General features: G+C 44.6%; 1 protein-coding gene across 16 annotated transcripts in view; it reads right to left on the reverse strand.

The window, feature by feature from the left end:
- KTN1 (kinectin 1) overlaps nt 1-20,899 on the reverse strand; it is a 447,380-nt gene extending 426,481 nt beyond the window's left edge. For 8 of the 16 annotated variants that reach the window (XM_078659858.1, XM_078659853.1, XM_078659852.1 and 5 more), the window contains exon 1: nt 20,680-20,813. The gene's annotated coding sequence lies outside the window, so the exon portion shown is untranslated. Of the gene's footprint in view, nt 1-20,679 lie in introns of all 16 variants that reach the window. The other 8 variants (XM_078659859.1, XM_078659855.1, XM_078659854.1 and 5 more) reach the window with 2 other exon arrangements.
- Between the last annotated feature and the right edge of the window lie 1,290 nt (nt 20,900-22,189).

The raw sequence follows: 22,189 nt of genomic DNA on the forward strand, positions 1-22,189 counted from the left end.
TTTAGGAGATGGGAAGAGGCATGATGAGACAAGTGGAGGCAGAACCACTAGACGTGGAGAGCACCCTAATAACACTCGAGAAACAGGCTGCCGCCGTGTCCTACTGTGCCCGGAAAATAACAGATGCACACAAAAAATGCATGCAACGCTGACCGAGCGACTAAGATGCCTGAACTATACGGCACACTCTGTAAGAGCACATGCAACAGCTGACCGTTCAGGAACCCTTCTTGCCTGGCTGATTACACATGAACAGCTGGCTGGACCCATCACTGCACTGCTATCTCTTGATGGTGTGATGCGATATATACGCAGCACTAAATACATGACAAGATGGTCCCCCATTTCACGAAATTAAACCAATCACCGCTGGAAGCGTCAGACTTAGACAAACTCTTTCTTAGATAATCTTACCTTCCCCACACCGACCCCAGTTCAGTGCATGGAGTTGGCACTTATAAAAATGGTGGCACTCCCGCGTCTTTTATATCACTTCACTCTATTTACCTCCATCCACTAGAACGCATGCTCCGCGATCTCATATGGCACACATCACGCTGTAGAGTGGCACCAGCGAAACTATATTTACATTCTTGAAGGCCTTAAATTAGTCACATCATCAAATTGGAATAGGTCATGCTTTGAATGTTGTGAATGTCGCTTACGAGGACTAGCTGTACCCTATATAGAGCACTATTATTTTGCGTCTCAGATATAGTGAGTGACCTGATTGGTGGCGGAGCTATTCCTGTCAGACACAATGGAGAATGGTCCCCCATACACTTTAGATGCAATACTTCGTCTTTTTTACCCATGCACCAGATCACCCAAGTCTCCCCCTTGCTAGTGCAGGTGGCCCACCTCTGTTTCCGTTGCTGCCTGTTCCTTACCATGCCTTTCACACCATATGCACCAGCACTTCCATTACTGGGAATGCCTAAGGGCATCAGGAGGACAATGCCAGCCGAACTTGTGACCTCGCACGAGGCGGGCATTCACACCAGAGGCGGCCTCTACCGAGACGGTGCACTTATGACCCACGATTCCTTAACACAGTGGGGACGGAGTGCTGCCGGGTCATTTCCTTAGTCATGCATTCGGGATAAGCAAGCTGGAACAACACAGCGGAGATATTACTCACGAACTACTAACATCTCACAATGCAGTACATACATGTCATGGGTGCAGGGAGACATCTTACTAGGTAGTTCGCAGATGCACTCCATATGCAGACTGCAATAGGCTTGCCACCCCCTGCAAAACTGCTGGGATATCAGATCTGGCCCATCCAGGCACACCCAAGGAATACAACATGATGGTAGCGAGCCCAACATTAGTGCCCAGCAATGCAAGATTCCGGCTGATTCAGTATTATATATTACATAGGGCATACCTTTCCACAGATAAACTTAACAGGTATTTTCATTGACAAGATGCATGCTGCTCCCGATGTAGTTATTTTAATGCTGACATTCTAGATATGCAATGGTCGTGCACCAAACTGTAACACCATTGGGAGGGAGTGACGCGACATCTATCAGAGTGCACTGATAGCACACTCTCATATTCATGTGAAGACTTCATACTGGGCATGTTGGCAAGAGACAAGTAACACAGAGCCACTACCAGATTCTAGGACCTCAGCTTAGTAGTAACGAAATGCCTCGTCACAAGACGCCGGAAATCCAGCAACCCCCCGTCCTTACAGGCCTGGTCCTATTCAATACTCAGCTGGTCTAGAGCAGACGGAATATCCCTCCTTACGGACGACACTCTGGGCCTGGGCAAATTCCCAATTTCGTCCAGCTGGGATGCAATAATGGTGGCCCTCCAATCGGAGTTAAGACTGGACAAGGATGCGCCATTACATTAGCTAAACGTAATTTGATAATGAACTAGCGCACACCCACAGGCTATGGCCCCTATAGTCATGCTGATCCTCAGTACACATACTGCGATACGAGAAGCGAGGCAAATAAGAAGTCCAAGGCAATGTTAGTATTTAATGTATAGCGACAGGACACTGCACAGAGCGATAGCGAACCTTTCCTGTTGGTTACTCCTTTGTTATTAACCCAGAGTGTACTTGTTTGGTTTTTGGCTGCATGATGTATAGTCCCTTCAGCTGTTTATCATGGACGCTCGTGGCCACATAATGCACATACGGCTAGAGGTTGTCAATGCAATATAGAGCAATCTTTGGGTGATTGTTACTGCTCACTTCCTGTGCAGGGCCCCTTATGTAGAATGCATACACCTGATAGGCACTGTATACACTAATCAGAATATCTATATAACTGATCAGAAAATGCTAGCATTAACGAATGCCCATAATGTAAAATACTTAATGAGCACCCCCGTACTGTATCAATGTTCACTTACTAGAAGTAAATGTCCCATGCTAAGCTACTAATAAAATGATCAAACAAAAAAATAGGAACTAATATATAAATCTACCATACATCCCGTTGTCAACCAACTGCATCAGCTTGACTCTGAATCAACTGCAGCGGAGGCCACCCAGATCGTGCTACCTGCCCACCAGTCATCTCCGACGTCACAGGTAGTCAAAAGAAAAGGCCCAGTCACAAGAACACAAAGAAGAGAAGAGTACATGTTTACAAGGCTGCTGGGGGCAGAACCTGCCACCCGGGACTACAAGAATTTCCAGATAAGCCCAAACTAACCATAAAGAGAAACCTCATGGACATGCACATTAACGTACACAGGCTGCAAATGCCTCACAGGAAGTGATTATGAGAGCTCAATACAGAAGGAGTATGGAAAGCCATTAGACAAAATGCCACCCGGACAGTGGATCATATTCTGTCAATACTGGTGAGAAGTGCAAGGAGGAGAAGGTTGAAAGCAGAGGAGGCTGCAAGAGATGAAGAACCAAATCTATCAACATAAGTCAAACATCCCGCTTTAGATGCATTCTTATGGTGTCCCATATTCCAAAAGGTGCAGCAGGAATATCAAGAGACACGAACCCACACAGCGAAGAACTTAGTGCAGGGCAACCTCTGTAGTAGAACAGATGGAACGGATGGTCCAGAACTTAAGAAAAAGACACCCAATAGGGCCACGGGCCAAAGGGATGAGAAACTATGGGAAGATCCCAGGGAAAAGAAACAGAAAGGGAAAAAAACCAAATCCAGCCATTCATGCATAAATTAAAACAGAGGATCTCTATTACCCAAATAGTTAACAACGAAAATGAGTAGGATCATAAAATTAAGAACTTAAAAAGGCTTTGCAGAACCCAATGCTGCAGATTTTATTCCACTCCAAAAATTGTTATATTCGCAATTCAAATCTGCCAAAGTTAAAAAATAAACTTGAGCAACATGGACAGCTGTGACAGACAGGTATGGCCCAATAAGGTTACCAGCCCTAGAGGAAAAACACACCCCAAGGCGCCAATTGTAAGCAATTAACTATGGCCTGCAAGCCATTCAAACAAGTGAGGACTAAGGAGTTAATGTGACCGATGCACTTGTGAATACAGTTCCAGAGTAACTTTGCACTAAGATTTTTAGACCCAAGATGTATGACCAAGACACAACAGTCCCACAAGTAAGCCCATAGCATGACAAATTCCTGGCACCAGAAATATGTTAATCACAAACGTAGGCCCAGATCAAGAGAATTTCCTAGCAAGGGCTGAAAAACTAAATATATAAATATATGAAAGGTTGAGTAAAAAGATCGCCCCTGGGACTACCTGCAGCTCCAAACTGAAGTAGGTAAAAAGGGTGAAAATGTATGTATGGTCTGTAGTAAAGGGCAAAATAATATTTGCATTAGCAAACAGTTCCCTCCAACATTTTATCGAAAAAAAGCCTCCAAAACCAAGGACGTTGCAGTAGGCAAAATACACCAAGAATTAATCTCCCGAAATAGGTCAACTATAAATAACAACAAGCAAGCTGCACTGGACTCATGAATAAACTTGTTGGAGTGACCACAGGTTGAAACAAATTATAGGAGTGCATACCACCCAAGCTTTTCCTCAGTCAAATAGGGGCTGTACTACTGTTGTGGAGGAGAACACATAGCCAGAAAAAAAGAGAAGGACAACAATCAGACAAGAAATTGCATCGCAAATATCATCATCAACAACATTACAGAATTTAAATTACTATTCATAATCAAAGAAAGGAAGATGATCAAATAAACTACATACAACCAATACCCGAGGAACACACAGAGCTATAGGAAATATATTGGAGACCATACAAGGACCAACCAACTCCCAGTTCACAGAAAAAGTCGCCCTTAAAACCGCAACATACCAAGTGGTACATAAAATGTAGTGGTCAGCATGAATAAAGGGAGGAAATCAGGAGGCCTGCAAGGGAGCTACAGGGTAGAAATAGGACAAAACATTATAAAACTGAACGTAGCCTCAGTCATGCTATCGGCAGTGGACTGCAAGATATGGAATTCCTTCTCCCAGAGGATCTTACTACGAAAATTGCCCAAGAAGGTGGGGCTTTTCAAACTTGTTGCATCAGCTTCCACACAAAATTAAGCTGCTTCAAGAGGACAATCATTAGTCACAAAAGCCAAAATAGGTACCTACAGAGGGAAATATTGAGACATCAGAGATGCGAAGGGCAGCAAGAATACTGATCCAAAATCAGCCAAGACATGGAACAGAAGAGGAAATTACCTAAAATGTATTTGGTCTCCGTATCAACACTGTGTCTCTAAGGGCCTGCTTCCAACTCCCTCTTTATGCGATGATACAGAATCTTCACTGAAAGATTATACCTTCATGTAAAAAGCAACCAAAATTCGCTCCACCTTGGTTTTAACACAAAAAGAGGATTTTAAACAACAAGGCATGAAATGGCTTGAGACAGAAATAGAAGGTGGTCCGATTCACATTAAATGGACCAGAAGAAATAAAGTAGGGATGAAAAAGTGGCTGGGCTCCAAAGAGACATTTCTAAAGAAGAGCAACCATTGTGGCTATAAGCACTAGACACAAAACACTATTCTATTGCCTCAGGAAGAAATTGTGATCCTCCCTGCATCATTGCTAGAAGATTGCTCCACCAGGACTTAAAGAGGAATATTAAGTACACAGCCAAGAAAATGACAAAAGCAAAAATCAAATGGTTCGAGTGTGCAGCAAAAAAGAAAAAAAAACTTTATGAATGGCACGGAGAATCCGTTCCAAGAGACTTGAGTAGGGTTAAAGAATATAAGAGATTTTACAAAGAGGCACTGAATAAGCGCAGGAAAGCTATCGTGAGGCGGCTTGGGAGACGCACACCAGGAGGCTTATAATGAATCGGATTGTGCAACCTTCAGGATGGTGGTGAATGCTCCATTTTTTAGGGAGCCTGACTACCCGTTAGTCCCCCCCAGAGGAGTGGGTCAAACATTTCGCTTTTTTCCCACCCAGGTTTTTCCGCTCACCAGTAACAGAAGCCCTGCCCAGCCCACGACCTACTGAATGCTGGCAGCAGCACGACCGTGAGCAGCGGGCACGCCAAAGGAAGCCAGTCTGCACCTGGACCGCACCCAGTGCCAGGAACCTTGACCCCACCACCATGCAACGCAACACCACAGCTGCCACCAAAGCCAACGAACGCTACCATTTCTCCTCCGCTACCTCAACAACACACTCCGGCAAACACACTGCTTTAGTGCATCCCCCAGCACCATGGCAGGATCTCTCTCCTGCACCCACTGCAATTTCACCTGCGACACCACTACCTCCAAACTCCGCCACCAACAAACCAACTGTCCACCATGCTCCTCAATGTCAGATCCTTCTGGGAAACACTCCACCGAAATCTAGGCCGTCCTCAACAGCAAAAGACCCAACCTCCTCTTCAACCCAGCATCCAAACCGAATATTGCCGTAGCCATCCCCCTTGCCTACAAAATCATACACCAGAACCGAACCCACAAACCAGGCGGAGGACCCACGATCATCTCCAAAAACACGACTGACTGCACCACCTCCACGGGCTCGGACACCAACCTCAGGGAACAGCTCTACTTCAAAATACAAACGGACAGCACCATCGTGAAGGGAAACCATCATGAAGGGAAACCCTCACCTACCGTCCCCCGAGCGGAATTCTGCAAACACACTGCAGACTTCCTCACTCCCCTCTCCATCAGATCAACCAACTACATCCTCCTCTGGGACCTCAATTTCCTCCTGGAAGACACCACAGACCCCAACTCCACGGCCCTCCTCGACAACCTTGGACTCACCCAGCTCATCCAAGGACCAACCCACAAGCAGGCCACAAACTTGACCCTATTTTCTCCTCCAACAACAGGATCACCAGAACCCTCACAACTCCACTCACTTGGTCCAACGACTAAATCATACATTTCAAGATACCCGCCCACCAAGCCATCACCCACAGCATAACAATACGAACTCCCAGCAGGACACCTCCCTCATCACCAAACAGAAGGTCAGCAACTGCAATCCCCTCTTGAATGAGGACACCACCATGCTGATGAATATCATCCACTCACAGGGTGTGTACTTCCTATAGCCCGATGCCCAGGACATATTCTTTGGGGTCAAAGGCAGCAAGTTTTCATTTTTATTTTGTTCTTGGGAATCTTTTGGCTGCCAGATTGCAGTACCACATTATGGATCAGGGAAGGGCATTGTCTGCAGTTAAGGTAATATTTGTGCCCATATGTTGATATTCGAACTTGTATTTATGGTTCAATAATACAACTACTTTATTATAAGGCTGAGCGCTCTCAGGAAATGTAAGTTCAAACTGAACTACCTACACAGTGATTCCAGTATAAAAATGTGTACACACGTTTGCAGTGTTTAACAATATGAGGCTTATGCTTCCAGGATGCTCTCTGAATAAATACAGATATATGCAAAAGCTTGACAGCAAGATTGAGGATTCTTTGCTTTCAAAATAGAATTTTTCATTAAAAAAATGCACCAAGGAAAAAAATGTTGCTTAATTACTGTGAAATTTTAGGTGCAATTTCTTTGAAACATCGTTTGGTAAAATATGTTGATGCATGCTTGCATTTACAAAAAATATCCAAAATAGAAAAACAGTTTTTAACAAAATTATAGGAAACATGAAAATAAACAAGCATTGGCAAAGTCAATAGGTGTGACATTGGTGGTCAGCCTTAATTTAACATGGGTTTTGTACAACTTTAATGTTGTGGGAGCTGTCAGACACTCATCATCATAACAAACATTGGTAAAAGGTAAAGGCAAAAATATGTTTGGACAACAAAGAAAAAACATATTGCCACAGTAGTTCCCAGCACTGAACAAGACAAAAATACTCTGGGTGCCAATATGCTCCTTGTGAAAGAGCAGAATAGGGTCACTTACCGCAAAGTTAGCCAGTAGATAGAATTTTAAAAAAAGTCTTGGTTATCATAAGACATAATAGAGGCTTAATTCTTAAAGAAAGACACAAAAGTGCACCCATTGTATATTCCTTGCATTAGTGCAGATTTACGGCTTTCATGAATTCACAAGAATTTACAGAAGTAGATCAGGAAATCCTACTCCTAGAAAATATCTGAACTGCATTTTAGGGCATGTGTAGATTTGCTCAAGCGAAATCTGCTGAACAGTAACAAGTTCACTTTCCCACCAACCACTTTTTTTCCCCAACCCTGGAAGAAGTTTTACTTTTTCCCTGGTCAGGAGAAAATTTACAACCTTTCTCTTTATCTGAAAATATTAGAGACAAGCTGATGCAAATCCATAAAACATGCAGGTTAGTAGGTTTGCACAGACTCATAAGGGCATTCCAACCATGAGGAACTATGGCTTACAGCTACATCCAGCAGTATGTAGATCTGCGGAAAGGTGGCAGAATAAAGGAATTGCTTGTATCCAAACCCTACTTTGGAATGAGCTCTGGAATAATCTGAGAGGCTATCAGAACTTTAATTTAATGAGATTGCTGCCAGAATTTGTTGTCACACTACATGGTACCAAAGGGACAAGTGGATTTCGTTACACAACAAGGAGATTTATAAAGCAACCTGTTCCATGAACAAGTAGATATTTTATTAAATTCCACACCCATGCACTCAGGAGGCCCCGCAAACCCCTGCCTCCACTTCATATACAAGCTTGGAAGAACCACCATGTCCCCCACGCTCGCTGCTGTCGTCAACACCTCCATAAACCGCGCCACCTTCCAGTCTTAATGGAAAATGCAGAAATAAACGCACTATTGAAGAAACCAACAGCAGACCCTGCCACCCTCAGTAGATACAGACCCATCTCGCTCCTGCCTTTTCCAGCTAAAGCCATCAATGCCCAACATTGAGTTCTAACTCCACCAACTCCTAGACAGCTCTCAATCTGGCTTTCGCACCAACCACAGCACAGAAACAGCCCTTATTTCAGCCACTGATGACATCAGAAGCATACTTGACCGAGGAGAAACGGCTACACTCATCCTCCCGGACATCTCTGCAGCTTTTGATACGGTCACCCACAACTTTGTCATCACAAAGCTTCAGCATTTGGGTATCTAAATTCTGGCCATCAAGTAGATATCCTCCTTCCCCACAGACAGAACTTAATGAGTTAGACTTTCCCCTACACCTCGGAACCCAAGAAACTCTTCTGCGGAGTCCCTCAAGGATCGTCGCTCAGCCCAACACTTTTCAACGTCTACATGAGGCCCCTCGCACACATTAGCATAGTATCCTACGCCGATGACAAAGAAGCTGATTCTCTCCCTTAACGACTCAACCAGCACCCACCAAAGCAAACATCACAAACTGTATGAGCAACGTCGCAGCTTGGATGAAAATAAACTGCCTTAGCTCAACACAGACAAAAACAACACACCCTAGGATGTCTTTTGGTGGCCCTTCAAACTTAGCCCAATACCCTCTCCCTGCAGACCATGCCAAGAACCTCATGCTCATCCTGGACACCAACCTCTCAATAAGTAGACAGATCAACGCCGTCACCAATCATACTTCCACATCCTGCGAATTCTACACAAAATTTTAAGTGGATCTCACTTAGCACCAGACGAACAGCCAGTCAGGCTCTTATCACAAGTAAACTGGACTACAGAAAGACTACATCAGAATCCCAACCCATGTCCTGAGCAGACTCCAAACCACCCAGAACGCCGCGGCTAGACTCATCCCGAACATTCAGCAAAATAACCACATCTATCCACACCTCAACAATCTCCACTGGCTCCCAATCCAGGAAAGATGCATGTTTACGGTATTCACCCATGCCTACAAACCTCTCCACAACAGTGTCCAGCTTACCTCAACCACTGCCTCAATTTCTACCAACTCAACAGACACCTCCGATCTGCATCCCAGGCAAGAGCACACCTCTCTCACACCAAGAGGACCAGAAGCGAGAGACACTCCTTCTCATACCTCGCAGCCAAGACCTCAGATGACCGCCCATAACACCGCAGAACCTTCCCCTCCTTCAAAGACTTCTGAAGGAAACTAAAGACATAGCTCTTCCAGAAGAAACAAGCATGATCGCCTCCCCATGCCTGCCCTACTCAGCACCTGGATACCCAGTGGATTAGCCATGCTCTACAAAGCCAAATCATTTTTAAAAGTTGGTATGATCGCTCAAACGCATTTGCTTACCCAGCCAGGTATCCAACCTTACATTACAATGGTAACAGATGCAGATCACAGGTTTTTATTAACAAGATTTTTTCTTAATATTGTACATCTTTTGTTTGCTTTTACTGACACTTGACGGGTATATATTTACTTCCCTGACCTTGTGATCATTTTTTCGAGCACTGTACCTTACATATATGGCATTTTTTTGTAGTTTTTATATGACACCAATAATAAAGTTTATTATATCACTACTCAAATATTTGAATTTTGTTCAGTGTAGACCAGCACTGCTAGATCTTCAACAACTAGATTCGGTTTTACATGGCACTTTGTAGCCAATTTTTTAGCGCAGGTTAAGAAGATCAAGAAATGTTTTGGGGAGATGTGCTCTTAATTATTATACAAACATAGGTTAATGTGTTCTATGTATGTGGGTATATATACCTATACACATACATATGGATCTTGAGCTTGATTTATAATATACACGTTGACTGGTTCTGTATCTGTGGCTGCCACTTAAGATAGTGCAGCTTATACGAGCTGTGTTGAGATTGGGTTGTGACCTGTTTACATTACAGTAGGGATGAACATGGTCAACCACTTGTTTGGATGAACTGGTTTTTATACAGTTTTAGACTGATTTTAGGCTATGAGCTGCATTACAACTAGGTTTAATATGCTTTTGTGATTTTATTGAAACCTAATGAAGTATCTGAATTGAATTGATCCATAAAGTCCTCATGAAATCAACTAAGGTGTCCATAATCCAGTTGCATCCAAAATAGCTAAGGATAGAACAAGGAGTACTTGACATCTCAAGCAGTGCAGTAGTTAACCCGTTGGCTGCGCCGTCCGTTTTGCGGAAGTGCGGCACTTCCGCAAAACGGATGGGGCCGCGTCGGCCATTGGCCGACGGCAGCACCAGCGAGGTAGTGCTGCCGTCGGCCAATGGCCGACGGCAGCATGGATAGGGTTAAAAGTGAAAGGTGAATGGATAACAAATGCGATTTGCAAAATAATCCAAGATGGAGGTAGTAACGATGGATTAAAAAAAAAAAAGTAAAAGATCCAAAGTTGGACAGGAGATGAAGGAGTGGTAGTAGTTAAAGACACATACAGTGTTTAACTGATTTTATTTCAGACTGCCACATTCTCTCAGAGAGTAAATGAGAGTTGTATCCAAAACCAAATTGAATACATGAGATTAGTCTGCATGCATGTAATACGACTAGGTCAATGGCCCGCCCACTGCACCACTAGTTATGGTTAAAGTGAGGCATCCTACATGTTCTCAAACGCTGTGGCAGTACAACATCGAAACAACTCCCATCTGAATTATTCAATTACTGTCAAGCATCAATGACCGAAGATTTCCTCTCCCCCTCAACAGCACTCTGGCAATATTTTGGGCATCACAAAACCTTCCCAGAGTATATCTGGCAAGCCGTGCCAGTTACAGGATTACAGAGGTAATTGTGCAACTAAAATGCGACTTTTTTTTACCCTGGCATTTCTCCAGTGCAAACCTGTAAGCACCATTCAATTCTGTATCAGGGAATATTGCTCCATTTATGCAACCTCACATTTTAACACTGTGGGGGAATATTTTTTCTGGCGAGAAACAGCGTCTCCTACTTTAAATGTCTTCCCTGTTAAGATAACTACTCCAGCCCTCGACTGTTTCAAACTCTGACCACTCCCAAGGTGGGGACAGGTCAGAGAGGAGTTTGTGAAGGCATCTATAAAAGTGTTTAAAACTCACAAGACTAGCTAGTCCTTCCAACAGCTACTAACCATCCTTCCATTTACTCCCATTTACAAATCTGAGGACACCCAAAGCAACATCTAAGAGACAAGTTAGAGAACATAAGAAGACCCTGGAGTCCATGTGGAAGGTAGACATAAAAATTGACAAAATTACACAACAGAGGGGGAAATTCACTAGGAAGACTTATTAGTAAGGCCACAATTGAGACACGTTTAACTTTCTGACTAATAGAACGCGCCTCCTAGGGTGTCTGGACCCTACATCCAGTGTAGAGCCTTGTGTACAATTACTACATGCAGACATTACTAACAGTAATGATCACCAAACATAACAACTCTTTAGCCAAGGGATGAAGTTGGAATTAGCATGGTTGACACGCTCAAACACCTCTCAGCAGCCAAGGTTTCAGCCCCCAGTAGGATTGAAGTTTGCCCACCCTTTCGATCTGAAAGTGGATCATAAGGTAGCATTTGACCAGGTCACTTATCTTAATCTGGATTCCCGCACTTTAATATGAAGCACATTAACGTTAATAATTATGAAACCTGTGATGGAAGAGATTGAAGAAGGTTATATGACCTGGTATCTCAGGAAAGCCAGATGGCACTCCAACAAGGAAATCAAATGCATTTTTAGACTACGCAAAACTCTTAAGTTTTTCTGCTGAAGCATTGCTCTACAAGTGGGTAGAAGCCTGGGCCTTACATAGTGCCATGTATATTTTGATACAGGGTTAGGATCATGAATGCTTACTGAGAGACAAGACACTGGCATAAGCATTTAATATGAACACCCTGGGTTTTGTCTTTAATGCATCCTCACTGAAGATTTGTGCAGGGAGCAACCTTAATCCTGACAGTATTTGAGTAGAAGGATATTTGTATGCATGGAGCTGCCTTAATTATTTGACAGTGGCTGAAAGATATAAAGTACCTGTGGCGGCGGTGTGCAAAATTCATGCCACAGAAGTAGTGCAGAGGAGGAATTGGAAGATGACTGGAATTGGCAGGGTGGGGCCTACAGCTCTGCCACATATTCTTTGGTTGGCCAACTACCCAAAGATCCCAGAGCACAGTTTCTTTAGAACCCCTCCCAGGAACCTTGTGAAGCTTCTTATTAGGGCCTCTGGCTGTCCTATTCACTAAAGTAGTTAAACCAGCTTCAGAAGGAGTAGACAAGAGACGGCTCATATGAGATTGTGTAATCCAATAATCTGTCATTTGTTTTTCATAGACCAGCAGACAGGTCGGAAGATGGCATATGCAGTGCATAAGCATTAAGTGTAAACCCAAAGGGAACCCGAATCGCTATTCAAGTCCCAAAAAGCTGGACTCTGTAAAGTCTAAGGCGTCTCTAAAGTTTAAAATGGCTCCCAAAAGTTGTCACACTGCCATTACTACAATTTAACTCTCAAATCTCAAAAGCCTGCACTGAAACCAGAGGGAACTGAAAATTAGATCTTTCATCCCACTCACTGTAAAAGAATACCGGAATGAAGTTTGTTCTTAGCATAGGTGCCACATTTAGTCTACTGTACCTTTGTCATGGATCCTGTGAATTCAGCATTCTAGTTGTTCTGTGGTATCCATGAGATGTCACTCTGCAAAGTGTTTTTAACTGCAGAGTCATGTTAAGAGGAAACTAGCTGGTTCATAACTGAACTTATTCGGAAGTAAAATCAAAACAATTCAAACATGCTGACTTCAGTGTAGTTTGCAGTGTATCTGTAGATTTGAATAAAATGGAGCGCTGAGGAATCCTCAGTCGAATTCAGATGAAATCATGAATTGCATCTTTAGACTTAATAATGTAACAGAACATTGGACATCCAAAAGCAGGATGTGTTGCATCATTATTTTAATGCTTTTCTATTTTTAGGGTGTTTGTGGATTAAACGTGCTTAACCCAGAGATAACATCAAGGACAAGTTGGAGACACTTAGAAGTATGAACTCAGATTGTTACACGCACAGTTAAGACTCTGGTACTGGATTGTTTACGCCCCAAGTGCTCTGCTTTTCCGAGACACAAAAATTGGAGTTATTTACCTTCACTTCTGTGACAGAGCTAGATCCCTCGCCTCTCACCTACTTTGTCATCTCATGTGGTACAGGGGCTGGTAAACACCACAGTAAGGTGATAGTTGAGCCAGAAGGACAAAGGAGCACTGGAATTTATAACAGTAGAAACAATAACAATGGGAGGACGGTTCTGTAAAGCTAGGAATTCTCAAATGTGGGCAATGTGATATTAGTCTCTTGGTTTCTACAGTCACAACTGAACGGAAGTGAAACCCTGTAAATATTTAGTAACACAACAATATGCTAATTTGGTTGTACGGCTGTTCTTTTGAAATCATAACAAAAACATTGCAAAGATTCCTGTCTTTTGAGGGGAGTGGACAGGCATAATTTCAGGTAAATTGATGCTATGACTGGCAGGATTACTCTTTTGGCTAGCATGAGAACTTCAATTACAACAACCAACTGGTATATTTACTTGCATAGTAATTTGGATGTAATAAAGGTTTGTCTAGATATGTTGGTGGAGTGATGCTAGGAAAATATGCATCGCTTGGGGCCATTCCAGATTCACTGTAAGAGCCTTTTGTGGATCGGGTAAACCAAAGGTTTCATGGAGCTTCAAAACCAAAGTTGCTTTCTAATGAGTTCATGGTGCAAGAATGGGAATATTCATGGTAAGAACAGTTTTTTGGTAAACGGTTCTACACAAAATAGCTGGCTAAACGGGCCAAGTAGGGAAATGTGGGGCTGAGGGGCCAACTAAATTCGGAACTCTTTAAACATGGACCTATACTCAGGAATTCTAGGAGCAGCTTTGTCTTCCCCACCAGAAAAGAGAACAGCCTGATCCAAGATCTGTACTTCAGAGCGTAACAAATTGCCTGAAAATATAGAATAGGCAAGCGGATGTCACCTGGTGCTGTGTATTGTCTAGCATTTAACAACAAGGGGTGGTGATGGACAGAGTTTCTGAATTAAGCAGAATACTCTCACCCAGTCAAGAGATCAGGGCTAGATCCAACACCGTTTTTTAGCTCACTGCACCATCCCAGTTCAGAACCTGGCTATATGCAAATTAGTCTGTTCCTGTCCCAGTGCATGATGGGAACAGGGCAAACCAAACTACCAAGCCAATTCTTACACTGGGAAGGAAACAAGCTTCCGGGGACCGGTTTCTGCCATTTCAGGCGTCGTCGGCCCGGCTTGCTTGAATCCTGATGGTGCAATGAGCAAGGGACTCACATCTGAGTATACCCTTCCACGCTTAGGGTGGACAAAATATTTAACAACAAGGGGTGGTGATGGACAGAGTTTCTGAATTAAGCAGAATACTCTCACCCAGTCAAGAGATCAGGGCTAGATCCAACACCGTTTTTTAGCTCACTGCACCATCCCAGTTCAGAACCTGGCTATATGCAAATTAGTCTGTTCCTGTCCCAGTGCATGATGGGAACAGGGCAAACCAAACTACCAAGCCAATTCTTACACTGGGAAGGAAACAAGCTTCCGGGGACCGGTTTCTGCCATTTCAGGCGTCGTCGGCCCGGCTTGCTTGAATCCTGATGGTGCAATGAGCAAGGGACTCACATCTGAGTATACCCTTCCACGCTTAGGGTGGACAAAATATTTAACAACAAGGGGTGGTGATGGACAGAGTTTCTGGTGAAGAATTGGCTTGGTAGTTTGGTCTGCCCTATTCCCATGATGCACTGGGCCAGGGACAGACTAATTTGCATATAGCCAGGTTCTGAGCTGGGATGGGGCAGTGAGCTAAATAACGGTGATGGATCAAGCCCTGATCTTTGGACTGGGTAAGAGTGGTCTGCTTAATTCAGACACTCTGTTCATCACCACCCCCTTTTCTGAATCGTTTTTGGCCACTATAGGTGTGGCAGGGTATACTCAGACATGAGTCCCTTGCTCACTGCTCCATCAGGATTCAAGCAAGCCGGGCCGACGACGGCTGAAATGCCAGAAACCGGTCCCCGGAAGCTTGGCTCCTTTCTGGTGAAGAATTGGCTTGGTAGTTTGGTCTGCCCTGTTCCCATGATGCACTGGGCCAGGGACAGACTAATTTGCATATAGCCAGGTTCTGAGCTGGGATGGGGCAGTGAGCTAAATAACGGTGATGGATCAAGCCCTGATCTTTGGACTGGGTAAGAGTGGTCTGCTTAATTCAGACACTCTGTTCATCACCACCCCCTTTTCTGAATCGTTTTTGGCCACTATAGGTGTGGCAGGGTATACTCAGACATGAGTCCCTTGCTCACTGCTCCATCAGGATTCAAGCAAGCCGGGCCGACGACGGCTGAAATGCCAGAAACCGGTCCCCGGAAGCTTGGCTCCTTTCTGGTGAAGAATTGGCTTGGTAGTTTGGTCTGCCCTGTTCCCATGATGCACTGGGCCAGGGACAGACTAATTTGCATATAGCCAGGTTCTGAGCTGGGATGGGGCAGTGAGCTAAATAACGGTGATGGATCAAGCCCTGATCTTTGGACTGGGTAAGAGTGGTCTGCTTAATTCAGACACTCTGTTCATCACCACCCCCTTTTCTGAATCGTTTTTGGCCACTATAGGTGTGGCAGGGTATACTCAGACATGAGTCCCTTGCTCACTGCTCCATCAGGATTCAAGCAAGCCGGGCCGACGACGGCTGAAATGCCAGAAACCGGTCCCCGGAAGCTTGGCTCCTTTCTGGTGAAGAATTGGCTTGGTAGTTTGGTCTGCCCTGTTCCCATGATGCACTGGGCCAGGGACAGACTAATTTGCATATAGCCAGGTTCTGAGCTGGGATGGGGCAGTGACCTAAATAACGATGATGGATCAAGCCCTGATCTTTGGACTGGGTAAGAGTGGTCTGCTTAATTCAGACACTCTGTTCATCACCACCCCCTTTTCTGAATCGTGTATTGTCTAGCATGCACAACTAAACGTAGAGAACCGGATAAAACCCCTTCGGCCCTTATATATTGGAACCCAACGATACACGACCAGGATATGCATTATATTTTTGCAACAACTTGATATAGAAATATTTTTATCTATAAAATCAATAAAGACAAAAGAAGAAAATGTGCCTTTTGGCACATATGAAAATTATTTTATTAAGAACCTCCAAGCGATTCGAAGGTAAAATAAAAAAAGGTTTCCTATTTCAATATATACACACACACACACACACACACACATCATTCTTGTACTAACTTGGAACAATTATTATGCACACCCTTCCACAGTGGTCTCTTGGCACAAGACTTGCTATATCTTAAATTGTATGGGCCTCCAAAGACCTTTTGAAGATTGCCAGTAATTAGGGAAGTTGAGGTGGGAGCGAATTCCCCAAGTTGGATCGTTCGTTAGCGAAAGATCAATCCCACCAAGGCTAAGACCATGTGTTGAAAGACCACCAATAACTCCTAGACTCTTGAGGTTTCCATTTAGAGTATATGCCTCAATCTTCTAGCTGGGTATCACAGTGGAAGGTCACAAAGTCAAAAGAACCGACTTGAGGTTAACAGATGTATTTTAGGCTCTTAGGTGCTTGCAAGTTCGATGTGATGTAGCAACAAATTTGTATAGTGCAGGTGGGTATTGGAAACATGTGCTGTTCAGAACCACAGGCTATTATTAAAGTACTAAATAAGTCTTGCACACAAGATTCCCCACCAAACAATTCTTCCAGCGCCTCAAACATCTAAAAAGTCAAGAGCACTTTGAAGCTTGCAAGAACACTCAGCATTTCCCATATTTCTTTAAAGTATGCCTGATTCCATCTCTTACCTGTGACTTTTCCTACCTCCAACAGAAAAAACAAAAGTTGTTGGATCTCCCAGCAATAACCAGCAAACTACCACAGCTTAGTGTCACTGTGACATCTTACCATACAGCCTTATACAAGGCTCTCCACGAGCTATCTGCCTTGAATCTTTACTCATGCACAAAACAAATAATGCAAATGGAAAGTTAAAGTTAAAAATAAAAAAATGCTAACATAGTGCTTGACGCCACAATTTTGCAGCATAGTAGCTCTACTCCAAAAAGCATCACAATGACCAAACTCAATGCACCTAATTTTATCAGCCTTGCAAGGAAGGAGATGCATCAGCCAATATCTAAACCTATGGTCCACGAACTGCATGTGTATGTCTGTGACAGAATCAGGGGTTTACGTGCAGTGACGCCTCCTCCGCTAAGGCGGAGGACCGTCGCACCACTGCCTTCAAGCAGGAAAAGATAAAATGATAACGTAATGTTATTATCATTTTATTCTGGCCTCCTGCTGCGGCAACTTGCATTAGGGGGCGGGCGGGGCAGTGACTGTTTGGTTGGCCCTCTTGGGCCGCCCAAACCAGTCATGCGCACTTTCCCTGTTCTCCATGCAGGCTGCATTACAGCCTGCATGGAGAACGTGCCCACCCTCCAGCCCTTGGCTGAGAGCCGTGTTACAGCGCTGAGACCAATAACATTCACATCGCTGCACTGCAGCATTGTGACTGCTCAGGGGAGCCTGTGTGTCGGGCGCTTTATGTTCCCGGAACACAGGAGCAGAGATGCGGAACAGGGCAGGAAGGTGTTTTTTTTTTTCATTATTGTGACCTGCATGCCCTCTTAACCTCCCCGTGGCGCCACCCACGAACCGTGCCGGCCGCCACTGTTTAAGGTGCATTTTTGCCCTCACCCTCAGAGAAAAAAAAAAAATCTGAACTCTGCAGCAGTACCACACTTCACTGCCTTTGAGGTAACTTCAAAGAGAATGGTTATAGCTCTTTCAGTCATTATTTTAGAACTGAAGCATTTTCAATATTATATACAACGAAGCCATAGTTGTTGCTTTTTTGAAATCTTATACAACTAACAACCATTGACAAAGCCAATAGTCCTGGCTTGTTGTAGGTGTAATATTTCTTGTTATATTATGTATCAGGATAAAATGACAGAAGCAGCAAAATCCCAGTAGAGCTGCACACTATGCGCAGATATTTAGATTATGTATTTTTAGGCCACGCTCTTAATTACATCAGCCACGCCCCTTTGAGAGAATCCTCCTCCTAGTTATTTACATCCCACTTGGAACCCTGTGCAGAATCACTAATCCACGATGCTACTTCACCGACCTCATGAGATAGGACATTCAAAAAAAATCTAAATTTTCCAGTCACGAACTAGTACATAATAGGATGGCAATTTCTTTTTCACCACACTAACACCTCCAGGCTAAAGAGGGACATTTGTCAACACTGTCAGGAAAGTTCCCCCTTTGCAGAGGTCGCAGTTGGGGAAGAGATCACAGACGAGAGAGAAAACAGGGTGCTGGTAGGGAAGCACCACTGAGAAGGAGGGGAGCAACAAGTGAGAGAGGAGGGCACAGGTAGGGGAAGCAACATGTTGGGTGGGTAGGGAAAGCAACGGAAGACGAAATAGAAACAACACAGATGGCGGGGTGGGGAGGAGAAGCAAAGGACACGAGGACATGCGAGGGCAACATGGAAGGGCCGAGGCAAGGACAGCAGGCATGTGGGGACAGGGATGTGGAATTCCTATAGCCCGACGCCCAGGACATATAGTTTGGGGTCAAGGGCAACTAGTTTTTATGTGTATTTTGTCCTTGGGACAAGTAGGCCCAGCCCCCTGCAGCATAAACCCTTTGGATGCCAGTGTGCAGTATCACATTATCCATCAGGGAAGGGCACTGCCTGCAGTTAATGTAATATTTTTGTCCATATGTGAATGCTGTTCAAACTTGTATTTATGGTTCATTAATTGAAAGCCTTTATTATTAGGGAGAGCGCTCTACATAAATGTTGGACGCTCGCACTACACTACCGACAATGGTTCCAGTATAAAAATGTGTACACACATGTTCAAAGTTTAGCAATATGAGGCTATATCTAATGCTCCCAGAATGCTTTCTGATCTGATGCAAATATTTGCAGCAGCTTGAAAGCAAAATTGATGATACTTTGCTTTCAAAATAAAATGTTGACAAAAAAAATGAAAGAAAAAAAACATTTAGCTAAACTACTGTAAAATTCCAGGTACCATTTCTTTGCAGCATCATTTAGTAACATGTGTTGGTGCATGCTAGTATTTCCCAAAAATGTACATAATGGAAAATGAGTGTAGCCAGTTTCAATAAGATTATGGGAAAGAAAAATAAACAAGCATTGGCAAAATCAGTAGGTCTGAAATTGGTAGTCCGCTTTTTAGTTTTGTCAATGTGTGACTTGTTTTGCCATGGTTTTTGTAAACCGTTATTGTTGTGGGAGCTGCCGGGCCCTGAAGATTTTAACAAACATTGGCAAAAGCAAAAATTGTTTTTGGTCTCAAAAAGCACACACTGCCACACTAGTTACTGGCACTGATCAAAACTACTTTGTGTGCCGATATGCTCTTTGCGAAAGAGCTAACCAACGTAAGTAATGGGTGGGGTGGGGGGGGGGGGGGGTCTGAAAGCCCCTTCTATGTCCACAATGTCGTGCATGCGTTTTCTAGTAGGCTCATCCTAAGAGGAGAAATCAGTCACATACTCAGCAGATCGTGCAAGGAAAGATCAATAAGGGTGAATAATGCTCTGGCATGTAGGGAGAGAAGAGATGTAGCTGAAAACAGAGATTTCAATGGACATCTATAATCAGGTACTGAGTATCTGTACTTTTTTGCAGCACGTATACATGGCATCTGAAACAGGAGGAGACGTGGGCATCTGAAACAGGAGGAGACGTGTCAACTTCGCCTGTTATGACTTAACGTTCACATTTCACCACTCCGAAAACTCATGCAATTATTTCACGTCACTGGGTGAGAAATAAACGCAAACAGAGTTGGTGGGTGACTTGCAAAACACAGAACTCTTAACACAGTCCTGCGTAGATTTCAACGATTAGCAGGTGCACGTTAGGGGCAAAGTCACAACACACAGATTGATATAACGTGGATGTGTCCTTGGTCAAACAGGGTGCAGCTGGAGCCACTTCCAGGATGACACGGCTTATCCCCACGCTCCCTGAGGAGCAGAAAGGAATGTCTCTGTAGCCGAGGAGGGGAAGAGTACAAGAATGCGCCACAAGCACCAGAGACGCCTGTAGCGCTCCCTCCCCTGCCCTCCGCGGCCTACAGTGTCAGCGGCACGGGCTGCATGGAGCGGGCCTGCGGGGGCAATCAGTGCCGGCCTCTGCTCCGGGCGCTGGCGCGTGCAGCGCCGCCGCCCCGGCCGCCCCCGCTCCGGCCCCGGCCGCCCCTGCTCCGGTCCCCCCGGGTTGCCCGCCTCACTCACCCGCGCGCTGCTCGGCCAGGAGGACGCTGTTCAGCCCGTGCGCGGAGCGGCCGATCCTTCGGAAGCCGTCTTGCTGCCTGGGAGGGCGGGGGCAGGGAGAGGCAGAGACCGGGGAGGGAGGGGCCTCGGCAGCCGCACGTCCTCTAACATGTCACCGCATGCAGCCCCGGCGGCCGGCCACTTAAAGACGCAGGCCCGTCCGCCGCTCCCTCGGCCGAGCACCCGGCCCCGGCATGTATTGGTGCAGAGGTGGGCAGGCTGATGGGAAACGGGAGCGTTTTCTGTCAGGGTCCCTGGAAAGCGTCGCCTGTCCTATTGCAGAGATATCATCAACCCCAGCAGGAAATCTGTCTCCGCTCCCAGTAGGCGCAGTAGCCCTCCAGGCGCTATGGTGTTCGCGAATTCCAAAACACGAGCTGAAGTATTTCACGCACTATTGGCTATTTTTAAGGCGGACTCAAATCAGCTTTCGAATTTTTAGCTGTCACCTGTTGATGCTAATACGAAGGGTGCAGTTTATTTATGTATTTATTTAATGCGATTTTCTATAGCGCGAACATTAGTGCCACCACCCCTTGGCATAGGGGGCGCCCTTCCACTTTACTCATGGTAGGAGGTATGTGCCTAGGTGCACGAGAAGAGTTTATATTACCTCGGATACAGCACTGGACAGGAGCCAGCTGGCAGGCAGCATGTGGTTAGCTGTCAGTACACGTCTCATGCTGACAGCCGAGGAGAATATACCGGAAGAAGAACTCCGTATTAAATGATCAGGCTGCTGCTCACACAGCTTGTCTCTTGCAATGACCTCTCCGTGAAGTTATCAAGTTGTGGGGCGAACCCTTATAGCAGATCTGCAAACACTACCCCCCGTCGGAAGTACGAGGCGAGGCTGATACATGATTTAACATATTTGTATTGACTGTGTCAATACGACAGTGTAGCAATCCTCATGCTGAATACCAAACTACCGATTAAGAGTTCTCACTTTAGAATGTGAATCCTACTTTAAAAGATGTAATCGTGCGGCTACCCACTCATATCACAACCCTAAATCTTCCCACAACTTAACACAATATATAATAATACATAAATACAATTGTAACATTTAATTAGTCCTGGTGTTCAGCCAGTCACTGGTTACATTTCTTCAATAAGATGTTTTGGGCATGGTATGTTCCCCATCTTGACGTTGAGTGACTTTAGGACATATGTAAAAAACTTTTTTTGCGGCCGTAAACGGGCCAACCACAAAAAAGCAATTTCTAAAGTACATATACAAAATTGCGATTCGGTTAATATACCTAATCGCAATTTGGCTTAGCAGTTCAGTATGTGGAAGGGGCGTGTTTTGGGTATCCCTTCCCAATACAGAATTGCAGTAGTATGTATGAATGTTTTGCAACCGAATTACAGTCACAAAACATTTCCATTTTACTTAAAGCTCATAAGAGTTGGTAACCAATCTCAAATGAGAAGGGGTCCCCAAGGAATCCTTCCCTTTTAAGAC

The sequence above is a fragment of the Lissotriton helveticus genome, chromosome 9 (genome assembly GCF_964261635.1).
Source record: "Lissotriton helveticus chromosome 9, aLisHel1.1, whole genome shotgun sequence".
Classification (NCBI taxonomy): domain Eukaryota; kingdom Metazoa; phylum Chordata; class Amphibia; order Caudata; family Salamandridae; genus Lissotriton; species Lissotriton helveticus.